Source organism: Talpa occidentalis, unplaced genomic scaffold (genome assembly GCF_014898055.3).
Source record: "Talpa occidentalis isolate TD23 unplaced genomic scaffold, MPIMG_talOcc4v2.1 talOcc4.12, whole genome shotgun sequence".
NCBI lineage: Eukaryota > Metazoa > Chordata > Mammalia > Eulipotyphla > Talpidae > Talpa > Talpa occidentalis.
Genome location: NW_023601212.1, coordinates 58988370 through 59003908, shown reverse-complemented (window position 1 = coordinate 59003908; position 15539 = coordinate 58988370). Strand labels below are relative to the sequence as shown.

The 15539-nt window shown below is 45.1% G+C and overlaps 1 protein-coding gene across 2 annotated transcripts in view; it reads right to left on the bottom strand.

Moving 5' to 3' along the window:
- The window catches only part of KIAA0040 (KIAA0040 ortholog), a 35698-nt gene extending 28480 nt beyond the window's left edge, over positions 1–7218 (bottom strand). For both annotated transcript variants that reach the window (XM_037506427.2, XM_037506425.2), the window contains exon 1: positions 6737–7218. The gene's annotated coding sequence lies outside the window, so the exon portion shown is untranslated. The remainder of the gene's footprint in view (positions 1–6736) is intronic.
- Between the last annotated feature and the right edge of the window lie 8321 nt (positions 7219–15539).

Here is a 15539-nt window from a genome sequence, read left to right as displayed (position 1 = left end):
TAATCATGGACCACATATACCATAATGGCCCTTATATGTAGTCTAGATGTGTAGAGTCTCTAGTATCTATGTTTGTGAAGGAATGGTATAGATCTCATTAATTATTTAAGAAATGTCATCAATTTTGTTAGTATGTATTTATTCAGTCACTCCAGTACCAAATGTTGAATGGCTTCATACCTCAGTGGTTTAATATTCCTTGTGGAGGGAATTATATTTTTTTTAAACCACTGAAAACTTATTCCTGGAAAATGTCAATCAGAATCATCAGATCTTCTTCCCATGTGCCACATGCCCAGTGACTGCAAGTGAGATATTCTTTCTGGAAGTGAGATTTTCTTTCCATGGCCAACTCTAGAAATTTGTGCCATCCATCCATTAGAAATATGGCAAAAATCAGCTCTCTCCTCAGAGAGGTCAATAAAGTCCTCTTGCAAAACTATGAAAAGCACAGTAGTTGGAAATCCAGAATATCCTAGGGCTTCCGGCACATCATTACTTTTTTCTGAACCAGAGAGGTCTTTGGTCCAATTATCCCACAGGGCAGGATCTGGTTTCTAATTTGGAAACTAGGAGTTCTCTGAGCAGGTCACGTCTGGGTGACGTCGTCTCCAAATGTGCTCCCCTCTCTCAGTGGAGGTTTCATTATGGGGTGGTGTGGGTCACCCATGTAATGAGCCTGGAGATTTTAATCTAGGCCACTGCTGTGCTGTGCTGGCAATTGCTACTCAGCAGATTGTGGACCTTAGGCAGGAGAGAATGTTTCAGGTCAGGAGCAGAAGTTGGAAAGAAAGAGAGAGAGATTGGAGAGTGGAAGCCATGTTATTTACAAGAATGGGACTTGATAGATGGGGTAAATCTGCAAGGGCTGGCCTTAAAAGTGGTGTGTGTCACTTCTCCCTGGCACAATGTTGAATAAACCCTGTGATATTTGTGAAACAACCTGACAGGTGGGGGTAGCAATGGCTGTTATTTTCGTGTGCTTAAATTCTTAGCATTGCTATTTGATGAATGTCTATTGAAAGTCTAGCATGCATAGCAAAAATTCGTGGGGGCCAAGAAAGCTGGAAATTTTTATTTTATTTTTTTTACTGTTGATCCCTACTTACTGGGAAGGTCACTTTGATCTCTGTTAGTTCCTGGGTGACTTTAGGCCAATGTGCATGAGTGGCTCTGGAACCACCAGGCTTTCTTCAGGGATTTGATAGCAGGGGGATTTTGAAAGCTGGCATTTAGCTCCATGTGGTGCCACATAAGAATGTAAGATTAGAAACTTCCAGCAGAAAGACATAGACTCAGTGTCTTACTCAGTCTGGAGAGGGAAAAGCAGGGTTCTGAGGTGCATTCTCTTATGTATAGTGACGCTGGTCACATGTCATTTAGGTTAAGATACGGCATGTTTGTTAGGGGGAAAAGAGGACCCACAGCCAGGAACCCGTTCAATATCGGGGCTGTCCTATAACATGTTCACTATGTAACCTTCTGTTCTCGGAATACTAAGGCCAATGGGACTTCTCAGTCTCCACTGTTTCTTACCCCACCCCCAAACCCCAGCCTCTACACCCCCCCCAAAAAAAAGTCTTAATTAAAAAAAAAGTCTTAATACACCCATCTCTAAACCTGTGTTCCCTCAACTCTTCCTTCCTAGGACAACTCAAAGACTAAGTACTACATTGCATGCAACCATCCTTATTGCTATTATGTATTTTTTCCCTCTCCTCTGCCAACTTTCTTTTATGACTGGCCTGGAGAACTGAAATAAATTGCTGATGGACTTTCCTTAAGACCATCTGCTTAAAAAATAGGGTTGTATTTGAGAAGAATAAAAGCCAACTGAAAAACATCCCGACGGGAAGACGTTCTAGACAATTAAGAGCAAGGGCGAGTCTGCAATGGCAGAAAAACACAATCTGCGATGTTGACTAAGAAAATACAGCAACAATCAGGTTTTCTTTCACTTCCTAGCAACAAACTGCATGGAACAGCTTGCTTACAAACTTGGGAGCAAGTCTCTTCCCAGCGGCAGGATTGGGTTTGGACACTGCCAAAGCCCCTTGGGAGCTGCCCTCAGAAAAAAATCTTTTATTTGCATGTGAAGCTCACTTAGGAACTCAGCTGCCCTTGCTTGGTCTCCTCTAAATGTCCACTTGCTTCCCCGGCTGTGTCCGTTCTGATGGCCCAGGTCGGTAGGGGCAGAGGCTGGGAGCAACCTGAGCTGCTCTGTTGCTCTGGGGCTTGCCCTTCAAAGAATTTGCTGTAGGTTTTCTTTGTGCTGCTCAGAGAGAGGAAAAGTCTATCTGCCATCATTTGGTCTCTCTCACTGTGCCCTGATGAGTCTCAAGAGCTCTGTTATTCGCCTGGAGCCCTTCTCATCCAGTGTGAGGTTGTTGTGTGTTTGATGTGGAAGACTGACCTGTCACTTAGTCTCAAAACAGTCTTTGTGCAAGTTGCACGAAATATGAAGAAGGTTTCAGTTCATTAAGGCACCCAGTGCTGTTTCTTGCGGGGGTCTTTGGGAATTCTTGAGGATTGAAGTTGAAGAAACAGAAGGGATGCGAGTGGAATGAACACTGCCTTAAAGGAAGAGGTTTGCATGCCTCTCTTGAAGCTCTGCTTCCCTGAGGCCACTCTGGGAAGATTCAGCCCTCAGGTGCAAGGTTTTGTTTTGTTTTAAAATTGAGATAATACTGGTTAACAACATTGTATGAGATTCAGAGATATAGGATCACACCTCTTAAGATGTATGTTCCCACGACCCACCCCCACAAAGGCTCCCATAGTCCGTAGTGCTCCCTCAACCTCCTACTCTGCCCCATCCCCTCCCCCTCTTTCTGTTTCACCTCTCTGTCAGCATTTGAGAGCCTGTGCTTATCATTGTGTGTGCCACATGATAGCATCCTTTATGGTTCTATACTATTTAAGTATCTCCATCTGCTGTCCATGAATGAAAGAGACAGAGCTTGGATTCTGGGCTCTCTCTTAACCAGCTCTTGACCTGGGCACACACTTCAACTCCCTGAACCTCATTTTGCTCCTTTGTGAAGTGAGGGATTGGCAGGCTTATCTTGGAAGTGTTTTTCCATTTGAAGTTTTGAGTCTGTGGTTATTTCCTTTTCTTCATCAATAATTAGCTCCTACAGAAGCCTGTTTACTTGAAATTTCAGATGTAGGCATAAAATCTGAGCTTCATTGGGTTGGAGTATGTTCAGCTCCCCAGGTTTGGACATGGGAAACCAAGGCGAAATCCAAGCCATCAAATGATGCTCAAATTCTGGGTGACTATGGATTTAACCAACACCTGGAAGAGGATTAGAAAAAGTATTCTCTCAAGTTGGACTCAGCTGTAAGTGGGGTGGGGTACAAGTGGGGTGCAGTTTATAACCTGCACAAGCATTCGTGCAGTATTCACTTCTGTGGGCTCTTAGTGAAGGCGTAAAAACAGAAGCCAGAATAGATCCTGGTCATTGATAAGACAGAGGAGAGTTTTCTAATTATTGCCTTAAAATATTTCATACAATTCAAAACCTGCAAGTCTATGCCTAAGATGCTGCTCAGGTCCAATACCTGTGCAGTCCATCTGATTCAGGTACCATTAAAACACAAGATTAGTAAGAATAATAAAACCCCTCACATTTTTATAGAGCCTTGCAATTTATGTGGTACATTAAATGTTCTTTCTTCCACATTTTGATTATGACTCTAACCATTGTATCCTGGGTGAGTAATAATTTCCCCCTCTTTAAATGTAAAGGGAATGAAACTGAGAGATTTAAAGACTTGTTCAAGGTCAACCAGAAGAATTAAACTCATGTCTATCTAGTCCCCAAGTTCAAGGTCTTTTCCTTCCACACCAGGTCACGTTAGATTCTAGGCCTTGGCAGCCAGACCTAAAGAACTACTCCGCAGGGCTTTGGAGTTAGTCTGAGAGAGTCACCCCTCCTGTTTTGACGAAGGGGAGAATCTCCCACACATGTGTAATAGCTAGATTTGGGGTGTGAGCTCTGGCAAGGTCTTAGCAGCTCTTTTTGAAAATTTATTTATGAATACAAGAGCTGGGGTACAGGCCAGAGATGTGGGAGGTGAGAATATTTACCAGAAACAGAGTGGGGAACAGAAGAGGCAGATTGACCGAAGTATACTGCTGAGGGGAACAGCGGGTGAGTCAGGAGAGGTCTGCTGCGCCATGTGGGTTGCTCCATGGTCGGAGGGTGATTGAACTCCTGCTGCAGAGGATTGCTCCACAGTGGGATGCTTAACCCCTTGCACCACCAGGGAGGCCCCTTTAGCAGCTCTTACTACGCCATTCATTTCTCACATGAGGGAGTAATTCCTGGGGATTTGCTTATTTGGTTAAACGTATCTGCACTACCCATGTGCCATTAACTCAGGATTCTCCCCACGCTTAGGTATCTATCACCCTGCAAGGCATCCTGAGAAAGGCTTGGGAGTCTAGAATGTCACTATATAATATGAAAATAATATCAGTAGACTACTACCAACTAATTCAAGATTCTTCAGCATCAACAGGATTGCTTATCTGCCCTCAACACTGCTTTTATGCATAGCATCTGGATGGTAAGTTGGAGCAGCCTCCACCTTTCTCAGAGTTCCAGACCTGCATACTCTGTTCACCAACTATCTCCACCTGGACCTCTCTTGGCTACATCCAACTTAAACTAAAGTATTAAACATCTTCTCCCACAATCTGCTTCTCAAAACCCACTCCTTCCCTGGTTCATATGATCTTCATTGTGGGCATCATAAGACATTCCTCCATCCCCAGCTCAACCCCTTATCGTCATTCTCTATTCGACTCATTCCTACTTTATCACATTCACTTAGTCACCAGGTATTTCTGACTGTATTTCCTAAATGCCACCAAACTTCATTTCTTTTCCTCAGTTCCCTCTGCCATTATCTTGGTTGAGGTTTTCCTTATCTCTGCTTCCCATGTCTCCACGTCAGCCTCCAGTTGGCCACAAGTTCTCTCTCCAAACACAAATCTGACTATACCTTTCCCTGCTTAAAAAACAAAGATGACTTCCCACTACTACAGGAGAGAGCTCACCATTCTTAGGATAGTAAAGTGAACCTTTTCTCCATTTGAAATACCCTTTCCCTGGGAACTCCTAATCATGTCAACATCCTCTTCACCCATCACTTCTGTGTGTTGACTGCCCAGATAATCCCGGGGGAATTAATCACTTCCCTCCTTTGGGTTGTTTCAGTGTTCTGTTGCTGCTGCTATTGCAATGCAAATTATTCTGAACTATAGCTTGTTTCTGTGTCTATGTCTGTCTCATTTGCCAGACTGAAGCAGAAACCGTCCTGTTATCTTTGGGCTCCAAGGTCCTGGCATACTGCATAGCACATGGGTGCAGTAAATGTTGACTGGATGGATGGATGGGATGGATGTTCCTACCTCTGATGTAACTCAGCTTGTGGAGAGTACATTATTCTCTCAAGTTCAGTCTTCAGGGGAAAAGACAGAAGTCATCCTCTTGTTATTCCAATTCCACAGGCTGAATATTGGCAAAGTATGGGGTCTGGAGAAACATTGGTTTTGCAGCATCTTTATGTCCTAATATTGTGTTTGGGGTGAGAATGGGAAGCCATAATTGCAGAAAATATGAAGGACCTGACCAGGTTTACCATGACAGCTGCTTCCCTAGCAGCTGGGCAAAGGAAAAGCACATCAGACCAGGAAGATGGTGAGACCCTTGCTGAATTCTCTAGGTAGAACTTGCAAAACTTTTTTTTACAAAAGGGTTAACCACAATATGCTATTTTAAAGTGCAGTTCCTTCTAATAAGACTCTCTCATTGGCCAACAGGTCTTCCACGTGAGCCAAACTCTGTAAAATTAGTTTGAGATGGAAGAACTTTTGAATTTTAGCTCAGTGAATGAAACACAGCAGCTTTGGGAGAAAGGTGCTGAGGGGCACTTTCCTTCCCCTTCCTCATTCAACAGAATCTTGGAACTTCTGCAAGGTAGCAGGCTGCTGCTGGCAGCCTTCTCTGTGAAATTAGGGCAGTGCTTGTGTCTCTTCAGTTTCCCTTTCGGTTAGGCAGGACTGATCTTCCCACTGGATAAGGCCTGTAGTTTATCTAACTGCTCTTACATAATGTTTTCCTGTGAAGCTCATCAAAATGTGAGGGAAACATGTCTTTTAGTGTTCTCCAGGTTAACCTTATGCGTGGGGTGGGGGACTAGAAATGGGACTTTGAGAGTGAAAGAAATTGGAAAGCAACCTGGATGACAGCAAGTGTGCAGGGGGCTCAGGGAGGCATCCACAGGGTCCCGTTCCACTCTTGGCTCCAGGCCATATTTTCCTTTTGGCCACTTTCTTAGCCCCAGTGACAACTTCATTTCCCCTAGAATAATTCTGAAACATCCTAGCCCCCTGATGCTTTTTGGAAGCTTTAGGCCTTGACTTTTTCTGTAGCAAAAAGAATATCCATGTGTCCCCTTCAAACTGCTCCTGCCCGCAGTTGCTGTGAGTCAACTGGGGTGAGCGAACTCCACCCCAACCCCCTAGGAGCCCCTGTGAACTCAGCCTGCCAGCCGAGGTGAGACTGCTTAGAAACCGAGCAAAGGGGAACACCCTACAACTGGACAAGAGGCTATTTGGCAACAGTCAATAAATCTCACTTATCTTTGGATCCTCTTCCAAACCGAGGGTAGTTTAAAATACATTTTAAAAAAACACACGGTCACAAAAAGTGTTGAGACTCACCTTTCAGTCCTCCAGAGGGCTTTCCGCAGGCGGGGCGGCAGGCGATCTGCGGGAGTGGCCCGTGAGACAGCGATGGGGTACAGGGCAGGGGAACAAGAGCCGCTTTCTTTGCGGGAAGCCCCTGCCTGTCCCACGCCGAGCCAGGTAGGGAGTGATCAGCACGGCCCGCCTGGCGCCGCGCTTACCTGCCGTTCGCAGGGGAGAGGCGCCCTCGCTTCTCCCGCCAGCCGACGCCTTGCATTTTTGAGGTTTCACTGCAACTCTACCCTGCCCCCGAAGTCAGACGCTCAACTTCCTGAATCACACTCGCGCTCTCTCGCTCCTGGGCCGGGCCCAGGCTATCCACCCAGGCTCCGTGGATCACGGATGCCCTTGGACTTGGGCGCACACGCCCCAGACGTGCCCTCCCTCTCTGTCTTCACGCGGGTTACCCGCCCTCCCAGCCATTACTCGTTGGTGCCCCCTCCGTCCCGGAACACGCCTCCTTTGGGACTTAGCTGCTCTCTGGCAGAGTCAGCCTTGTTTCATTTACTGGCTCACGACCGCTCGCAGGGACAGGAGGGGAAACTCGGCTTATCCAGCCCAGTGCAGCCTAATGGAGTAGCCTTCTTGAAAAGGGGAGGTAAAGTTTGGGGAGGGAGACCACAGGGCAGACTGGATGGACGGTTCTGTGCTGTATCTGGGCCCCCCTAAGTGACCCCTTTGTGCTCAGGTGGGGTGTACACAACACCTCCCAAAAGTCTTCCTGCCCTCACTGAGAGCTTTAAGGAGCTTGCAGAAGCAGAAGCAGAAGCAGAGCTGGAGGAAAAGCTGCCTTGAAGATGTTCTCAGAGGTTCTTCCTTTCTCATCCTCCCATGCTCTCATCTACATTTACTTGTGGGTGGTCCAGTCTCCAGCACCTGGAATGTTGAAAAAGAAAAGAGCCAGACACAAGCAACTGATGACCCCAGGCTGGGAACTTGTTCAAGGGTACTTGGGTGGGCCAGCGGGAGATGCCAGGCCCTGGTGCTCATCAGAGTCACCCAGGGAGGTTCTTCCAAAACATGGGCCTGAGAGGTGACGCTGCATGCAGGGCACCAGGTGCTGAGCAGGTCTAGCTCTCCATCTGCTATGCTTGAGTCCTGGTGTCCTTTGGCCTCTATGTGTGGACATTAAGATGATCAGTGCAGCCAACTGTTTCAGCTGTGGAACAAGAGATCCCTTTCTCTTAGTGCAGGAGACACAAAATGACCCTAGTTGAAAGGCCAAAAAGAAGCTCAGCCCACTGATGAGAAATACCAAGGATGATTAAGAGAAAAAAATGTTATTTTCCCCCGCAATGGAAGGAAATTAGATTCTCTTCATGGAAATTCAAGTGGAATGAACTAGGTCTGTATTTGGACAAGAAGGGGGAATGTGGGTTCCAGAAGAAGGTGGACTAATGACTAGTCAGGTAGGGAGGACCCAGGAATTGGAAGATGTGCTTGAAAGCATCTGGATTTAAGCTTCTCCTTGCCCAAGCCAGGAAAAGCTTAATCTGTAATCACACTTTAGCCTGTCATTGTCTACCTATGTCAAGTTGATTCCTTCCAAACTCCTGGAACTTGAAGCCAGAGTATAATGTCTAATAGAGCATGGAGGAAGACAGGTTTGTGTGTGGGGGGGGGGGGGCAAGTGGGGGGAAGGATGAAAGGGGGCAGCAGTGAAGTGAGGTTGTGGAGGGACTGTCACAAGGCCCCAGATGCTGGCCTAAGGATTTGGGAATGGCCACTTTAGACACTAAGTCAGGAACTTTATACAAATGTGTCTTTCACAGTACATTGATGAGATATAGTATTATCTTTTTCTATAGTTGAGGAGTCTGGGATTCAGAGAAGTTAAGTAACCTTCTTGAAGTCACATATCAAATAAATGGTGGAGTTCAGATGTGAGTCCCAACGTTTACAACCTCCAGTCCATCCCTCTACCACTATATCGTCAAGTAGAGCAGGGGATTGTTTTCTGTGAAGGAATTCCTACTTCTGCAGGGTAATATTCAGGCCTGGAATGAGGGCTGTTGAAGAAAGTCACTGGAAAGTACTTTCCTGGAAATCCCGAGCAACATTATAGATTGACTCTGGCTTAAGTAATGATTATTTAGGGATGCTTTTAAGAGAAAACAGGGACAAACTAACCAAGGGCACACAAAGCAATTGACTTGTGCTCAGGACTTCATGGACTTGGCTGTCAAGGTGGAAAGAGTCAGAGGCATATTCATAAGGTGGTGGTATCTCTGTGATGTCTCTGGTAGTAAGTGTGGAAAGTAAGCTGCTCTGTGACAGAGAAATTAGCCTTATGGGTAGGCAAGATGGTGAATTTGCCTACCTTAGATTGCTAAGGCCACAGAGCCTGCGGAGGGATAGAAACTACTAGGAAGAGCCAATTATGGAAGAAGAGAGGGAGGGGGTGTCTGGCCAGGATGTTCTCACTCTGGGTGGATGATGCATCCTTTATAAAAAAGCAGGTTAGGGCATCTACCTACTATTTTATTCTCTTGGCAATGAAATCCCAACTTCAATGAACTCATGCATGCCCCAGGCAACCACAGTGCTGTTACGTTTTACATAGTCATTATCATTTTTCATGTTTTCGTAAAGATATGTCAAAGAGGTCAAGAGCTTAGTAGGCTCTAAATGAAGTGAAAGAGCATATTCACAGCTAACTAAAAAAGAAGTCATGATAACTAAATTTGTAAACCATCCCCTACTAAGTTTAGCATCTGCTGAGCTCTAGTTTCACCTCAGTATGTTGGGGACAAGAGATGTACCCTTAGAATGTTGTGTAAATCAGGGCCTCCCTGGTGGTGCAGCAGTTGAGAGCTGGGCTGCAAAGCTGTTTGCAGCCTCTGCAGCGCTGGTTCAATCCCTGACCAGCCGGTGAGGGTCCCACATGGCGCGCAGACCTCTCCTGCCATGCCCGCTGCTCCCTTAGCAGTGTGTTTCGTCAGTCTGCCTGTTCTGTTCCCTGCTCTGGCTCTGGTGAATTCTCTCATCCTCCCTCGCTTCTGACTGTACCCAGTGCTTGTATAAATAAATAAATAAATCTTTAAAAAAAAAAAAAAGAATGTTGTGTAAATCAGTGGGGGTTTTAGTAGAGAACCTAAGTCTGATATGAAGGTGAGTGCTTTCTTGCTTTTCAGTCTTGGGAATGGTCTAATGCAGGCAGGTTGACTTGCACTATGGGCTAGCATCACTCTACCTTACACTGCCTGCAGACACTTTCTCAGCAGTTTGCAAAGTCCTTGAGTCTAGAAGCATTGTCAAATGTAATGTGTTTGTACTCAGGACTGTGGTGCCCCCCAAACAGGTATATTTTTTAGAGATGGAAAATTGTTAAATTGAGAATATTGTCTTCCTCTCATCTGAAGCTGTGGTGTATTCTTGCCGATGACACCGGGTGAGGATCTAGAAGCATAAACAGGGATAAAGAATGTTCCTGAGTGGCAGACTGGATGCTTTGAGAATCCAACTGGAAGTCACAAGTGCTGCTGAAAAGGGGCAGGCTGTTAGGAGAAATGATGAGCCCATAAATGGTGTGGATAAGATGAGCACAGACTTGTTCACCAGATCCTGAAATATAACAGTGCCTTGGAACCACAAGGTAGGCAAGTTCGGGACAAGTCAGAGGAAATGCTCTACCACGCAGTAGGTAATGAAATTATGGGATGGTTTCTCTCACAGAGGTGGCACAAGCTTGCAACATAGATGGATTTTAAAAGGGTTTGGACAGACCCGTGAATGACAGCCATAAAGGAGAGCCGTGGGAAGCTGAAAAACACTCTATGTTGTCGGCAGTTCAGGGTGGCCCCGCAGGTTCTTACATAACCCGTATGTGGGGTCATTTTGGTCAAGAGTCCTGCTCACCATAGTACTTGGGTTTGAGCCAATGGGCAGCACCAACACTCGCTCCCTAATTCTACAGGCTCTGTGGCCCTTGCCTTGTGAAGGCAGTAAAACCTTGTTCTTTTTACCTTAGCCAAGTATTTTCTGCAGATGTTGTCTTTTTTTTTTTTTTTTTAGTTTCATGTGTGTTCAGTTTTAGCAGGTTATCCAAAAAGACAGCGAGCTTTCCAGCTTAATTATAGCCGTTCTAAGAAATTCCTCTGCTCCCCCCTCCACTGTAGCTCTTTTCAAATCATAGCTTTTCATCTTGGCTTTGGAGTTCTAAACAGATTTTGAGAACTTGTTTTCATACCAGTTATATTTATTTCTTGTGATTAGATTTCTGTTCAGACCTTCCCTCTTAAGCTGTCTAATTCTGACGTAAATTACTCTCATTATGAAAGCGCCTCTAAAAAGAGCAGTGACAATATACTTTTCCTGGGAGCTCACTTTAATGCAACATCCAAAATGTCTTCAATGCTTCATCCAGGATGCCAGGAAATGACTATAGCTCCAAATCATCGAATTGGGTAAGTTTAGGAAACACTTGGATGTCTTCTGAATAATTAGGCATACCCTTCAACCCCCATACACACATGTCTCTACTCTGTGCTTGCTTCAGACTCCTGCTCTTGTAAGTTCTTGAGAAGAAACACCTTGTCCCTCCATCTTCCAGTAGTGGCACTGGTGAGGGTCATGGGTGGGGTTGGCTTGCAAAGCCTTTTGTTTGTACCTCTGGGACAAAAGGGGTTCAGTTATCATTTTCTGTTTCTGGCTCACAGTCCCCCAGAGTTAAAACTATTTTTTTAAAGATTTATTTATTTATGCGTACAAGAACTGGGTTACAGGCCAGAGGTGTGGGGTGTGAGAGGATTCACCAGAGACAGAGTGAGAAACAGAACAGACAGATTGACCAAAGAGCATTGCTGAGGGGAGCAGTGGGTGAGTCAGGAGAGGTCTGCTGTGCCATGTGGGTTGCTCCCTGGCCGGCTGGGGAATCGAACTTGTGCTGCAGTGGCTGTGGATAGCTTCACAGGTTGCTTCTTAACCCATTGTGCCACCAGCAAGGCCCCTAAAACTATATTTACAGTACCGTCACTGGCCATTATAAACTGACTGGCACTACTGTTCAGTGCTCTCTGTTGGGATTCAACATTTGCTTTGTTCACATGTAAACAGTGGGCCACTGGATTCCATTTTTCTGGGCAAGGGTCTCTGAGTAGGAGGAGAGCCCCACAGAGTTCTCACTTTACCACTCTGTGCTTCCCCTTGTCTTGTGCTCTGCTCTTGGGAATGGCTTTTCATATCGATTTATTGAGGCAGCCCATTGTGTGGGTTTCACAGAGCATTTATATGGACTAGGTAAACATTCCTTGTCACTCTGTCAGAGACTCCTGGGAAACCCCAGCCTGCCCTGCCCTGCACACTCATTCTGACAGAAGTTTTGTGAAGGATGAAATTCTTTATCCCTCTTGCCTGGAGGGTTCACAAAATAACCGGGGCTTTGAAATTTACTTCCTGAACTGGTTGAGTGACTCAGAACATCAATGTTGCCACATATTTCCTCTCCCTAGGCTGCCACTTTCATAACAGGTAAAAGGAAAGGCTGATAAAAGCATGAAAATAATGGGATGGCCAGTCTTCATCCACTAAAGTTGTGGAAATACACTCACCCCGCTCTCTATTTCAACTACCACTCACTTACTGCTTTCCATGTGCCAGGCACTGTGCTAAGCAGTTTATCCTTATTGCCATTAAATTTCTAACAACACAATGAGGTGATATTATTCTAATCTAATAACTGAGGAAACTGAGATTTGGGAAAAAAATGTTAATGATCAGGTAGACTGATTCCAATAAATAGAAACACATGACCTCAGCACATTTGTATACCCAGCACCATATGAGACAAGAACTATAAAAAAAAGCGATGAACCTCTAGTCTGAAACCTTACACAAGAGTCAAGTTTCAACCCAGAACTTTCAGAATTCAGAGCTGCCCTGCTATCCACCTTAGGCAGCTAGACAGGTTGTTCAGGGGATACAATCCAATTAACTGATTCAGGCATGGTAACAATGCCAATAATATCTGGAACATGTAATTTTCAGTTTATAGACATATTTCACACATTGTTTAATTTAACCTAACCTTTTTGAGAAGGGCAGGGTGGGATAAGAAGCTGGGGCTTGAAGAGGTTGGTTGCCTACAGTAGTTACTGAACTGGACAAGGACCAGGATATTCTGGCTCCTGGACCAGTGGTCTCCACATTGAAGAATGCAAAATGTGTGAGGCAATTGGAATATCTCTTGGTGGGGTATAGATCTATCGGTCATCAGAAAGGATCTAGAAGCAAACCCAAAACTGATGAACTCCAGCAAGATCTGGACAGCAGCCTTGGAAGTAATTCCTGCACTTGGAAACGTGTGGGCCACAAAGTGTTTCTCAAACTTTCCCACCAGAATAGCACTATAGAGTAGGAAATTGTTGCTTTAGGAAGGCATTGTTTAATATATGTGGCTTTGTATACCCTTGTCATACTTTCCTATATTCCTCCAGGGTTGTGGTCACCCTGGTTTGAAGCATAGGGTCAGATGACATGGAAACACATTAGAACTGTGTTCTAACCAATTGAGCCAACCCTTATAACTCATGGAATTCCATCCATCCATCCACCCACCGCCCACTAGCAAACACCTATGGAAAATACAATTTCCACACTGTGCTAGGTAGTTACTATGATATGGCTCTTAAAGGAATTTATAATCTAATGTGAAACTGACCCCTGACATGATATAGCTGACAGCAGAAAACTGCTTGTGACAAAGTGCTAATTTTTGTAATTTTGATTTAAGAGCAGTAAGAACTGGGGCACTCAGGGAAACATTCCTGGTAGAGGTGGGTTGGCCAGAATCTAGGAGGTGCAGAAGAACTTGAAGACCAGGGAAAAGTGTGAAGAGTTTCTAGGATTGGAATAATGTGAACAAAGGTATAGAGTAGGAATAAATGTGGTAGTGTGTGTTCTCTCTCTCTCTCTCCCTCACTCTCCCTCTCACTCTAGTGCGTGTGTGTGCACATGCACATGCGCGCGCGCGCACACACACACACACACACTCTCTCTCTCAAAGAAAGTCTCAAAAGTCTTAAGGAAAAAGCAAAATATCCTTGAAATCTGGTGACCAGTGATAGCCAATGGTATATTTACTGTGGATTTCTTAGAATCTGCTTATTGGTAGTTGGAGTCTCTGTGTATTTTGAACAATAGATTGACACTCTCAAGGACAGTTAATTGATGGCTTTTTGTAAGACTTATTGAAATGTGGAGAGATTTGAAATTGGAATAAAAAATCAGCTTGGTAGGGGCCACTATATATTCTAGCTCCTGCTTTTAAAAAATAACTGAACAACTAGTTGCCTTGGTCAGTGGAAACTTACCATCACAGGTCATGACACTACCTTTTTTCTTATGAGTCAACAGCAGTTGTACCTGTTATTGGGTATTGTGGTAAATGTTCCTTGGAGGTAGAAATCAACTTTTTATGAGGTGCTGGGGTTAAGTTCTTGTGTATTTTAGCTCGACTCTCTTCTCTTGCCATGTTATTAGTTGACATTTACCCTTACACGGGGAGTTTTTGAGGAGACACTCTGACCCAGTCTCTACCTGCCTTCGTTTTGGCACAGTAACAGGACTCTGCTTATTTATTAGGCGCCTGACCCACAGTAATGAAATTGCCTCTTTATTTGTCCCCCACAGTGCAAGTTGTATGTGAGCAGGGATGGTACAGTGAGGTGCTTGCTCAATGTTTGCAAATGAGTGAAGACCTCATCTGGGATGTAGAGGTTGCGGGGAGCATGGAAGAGCATGGCCTACTTCCTCATGCCCTAAGCACCTGTAATATTGGGGGGGGGGTCTTTCCTTTCTTGGTTCTGCTATGGGGTCTGCAGTTCTGTCTTCTCATAAAGACTGAAAATATAATTGGGACTCTGCACACAAGGGACACAAGAACATAATTAAAGGTGACATGATGTCAGGGTATGGCAGAAGTACAGCAAGGGGGCACTTCTGAAATTAGCTCAGGTGTAGGCTTTTCCTAAAACTGCTGTGGAATTTATAAGAAAAGGACTTTGGTGCTCCTGCTCTGGGGGCCCTTGGAACTCCCTTCTCACATACCCAGACCTGTTCCTGGCAAACAGAAAGCAGGAACCACAGTTCTTATTATTTCCCAGCTCCAGCATTAGGCTTGTCCTTTCTCAAGCTTCCAAAGTTGCCAGTTGTCAACAAGGGCTGGGAGAGACAAAACATTATAGGCTTATCGAGAATTCTGGAAGCCTGCAATGAGCTGGATCTGAGTTCTTACGAGATTAACACAGGTTCCAACTACCTAACTTAGAGAGCCAAGATCTCCACTTACAAGTTTAACTTCCACTCCTTAGATGACGTCACTAGGCTGAAGTTTTTAGTGACTCTAAAAACCATGTGGGTAAAAGATGATTTATTTCTATATATGGCCAAGAAAGAACCCAATCACAGGCCAGCTTCCTGGTTCACGCTCACCAGTGTTTCCAGACCTGCAGGCTCCAGAGACTTCCAGGCCGGTCATTGGTGTCTGTGGCCTGCATGTAATTAGGTTCAGCAATGGAAAATTTGGCTCCCAGGGCGACTGCTCTGAGTTGTCCTCACGCCCCACCCCCTCCGCTCTTGCCTCTCCTCCCTCAGATGCTGCAGCTAAAAAGCAAATAATGAAGCTCTCACAGCTGCAGCCCTGCTAAAAATAGAAAGTTTGTTTATTTTTATGTTCGTGAAGGCCTTTTCCTGCTGTTGCTGTTGTTATGAGCATGACTCCCAGGCAGGAATGGGAAGGACTCTATGAGCTGGTCACTGGCCAAGTGAATTCTATCCTATA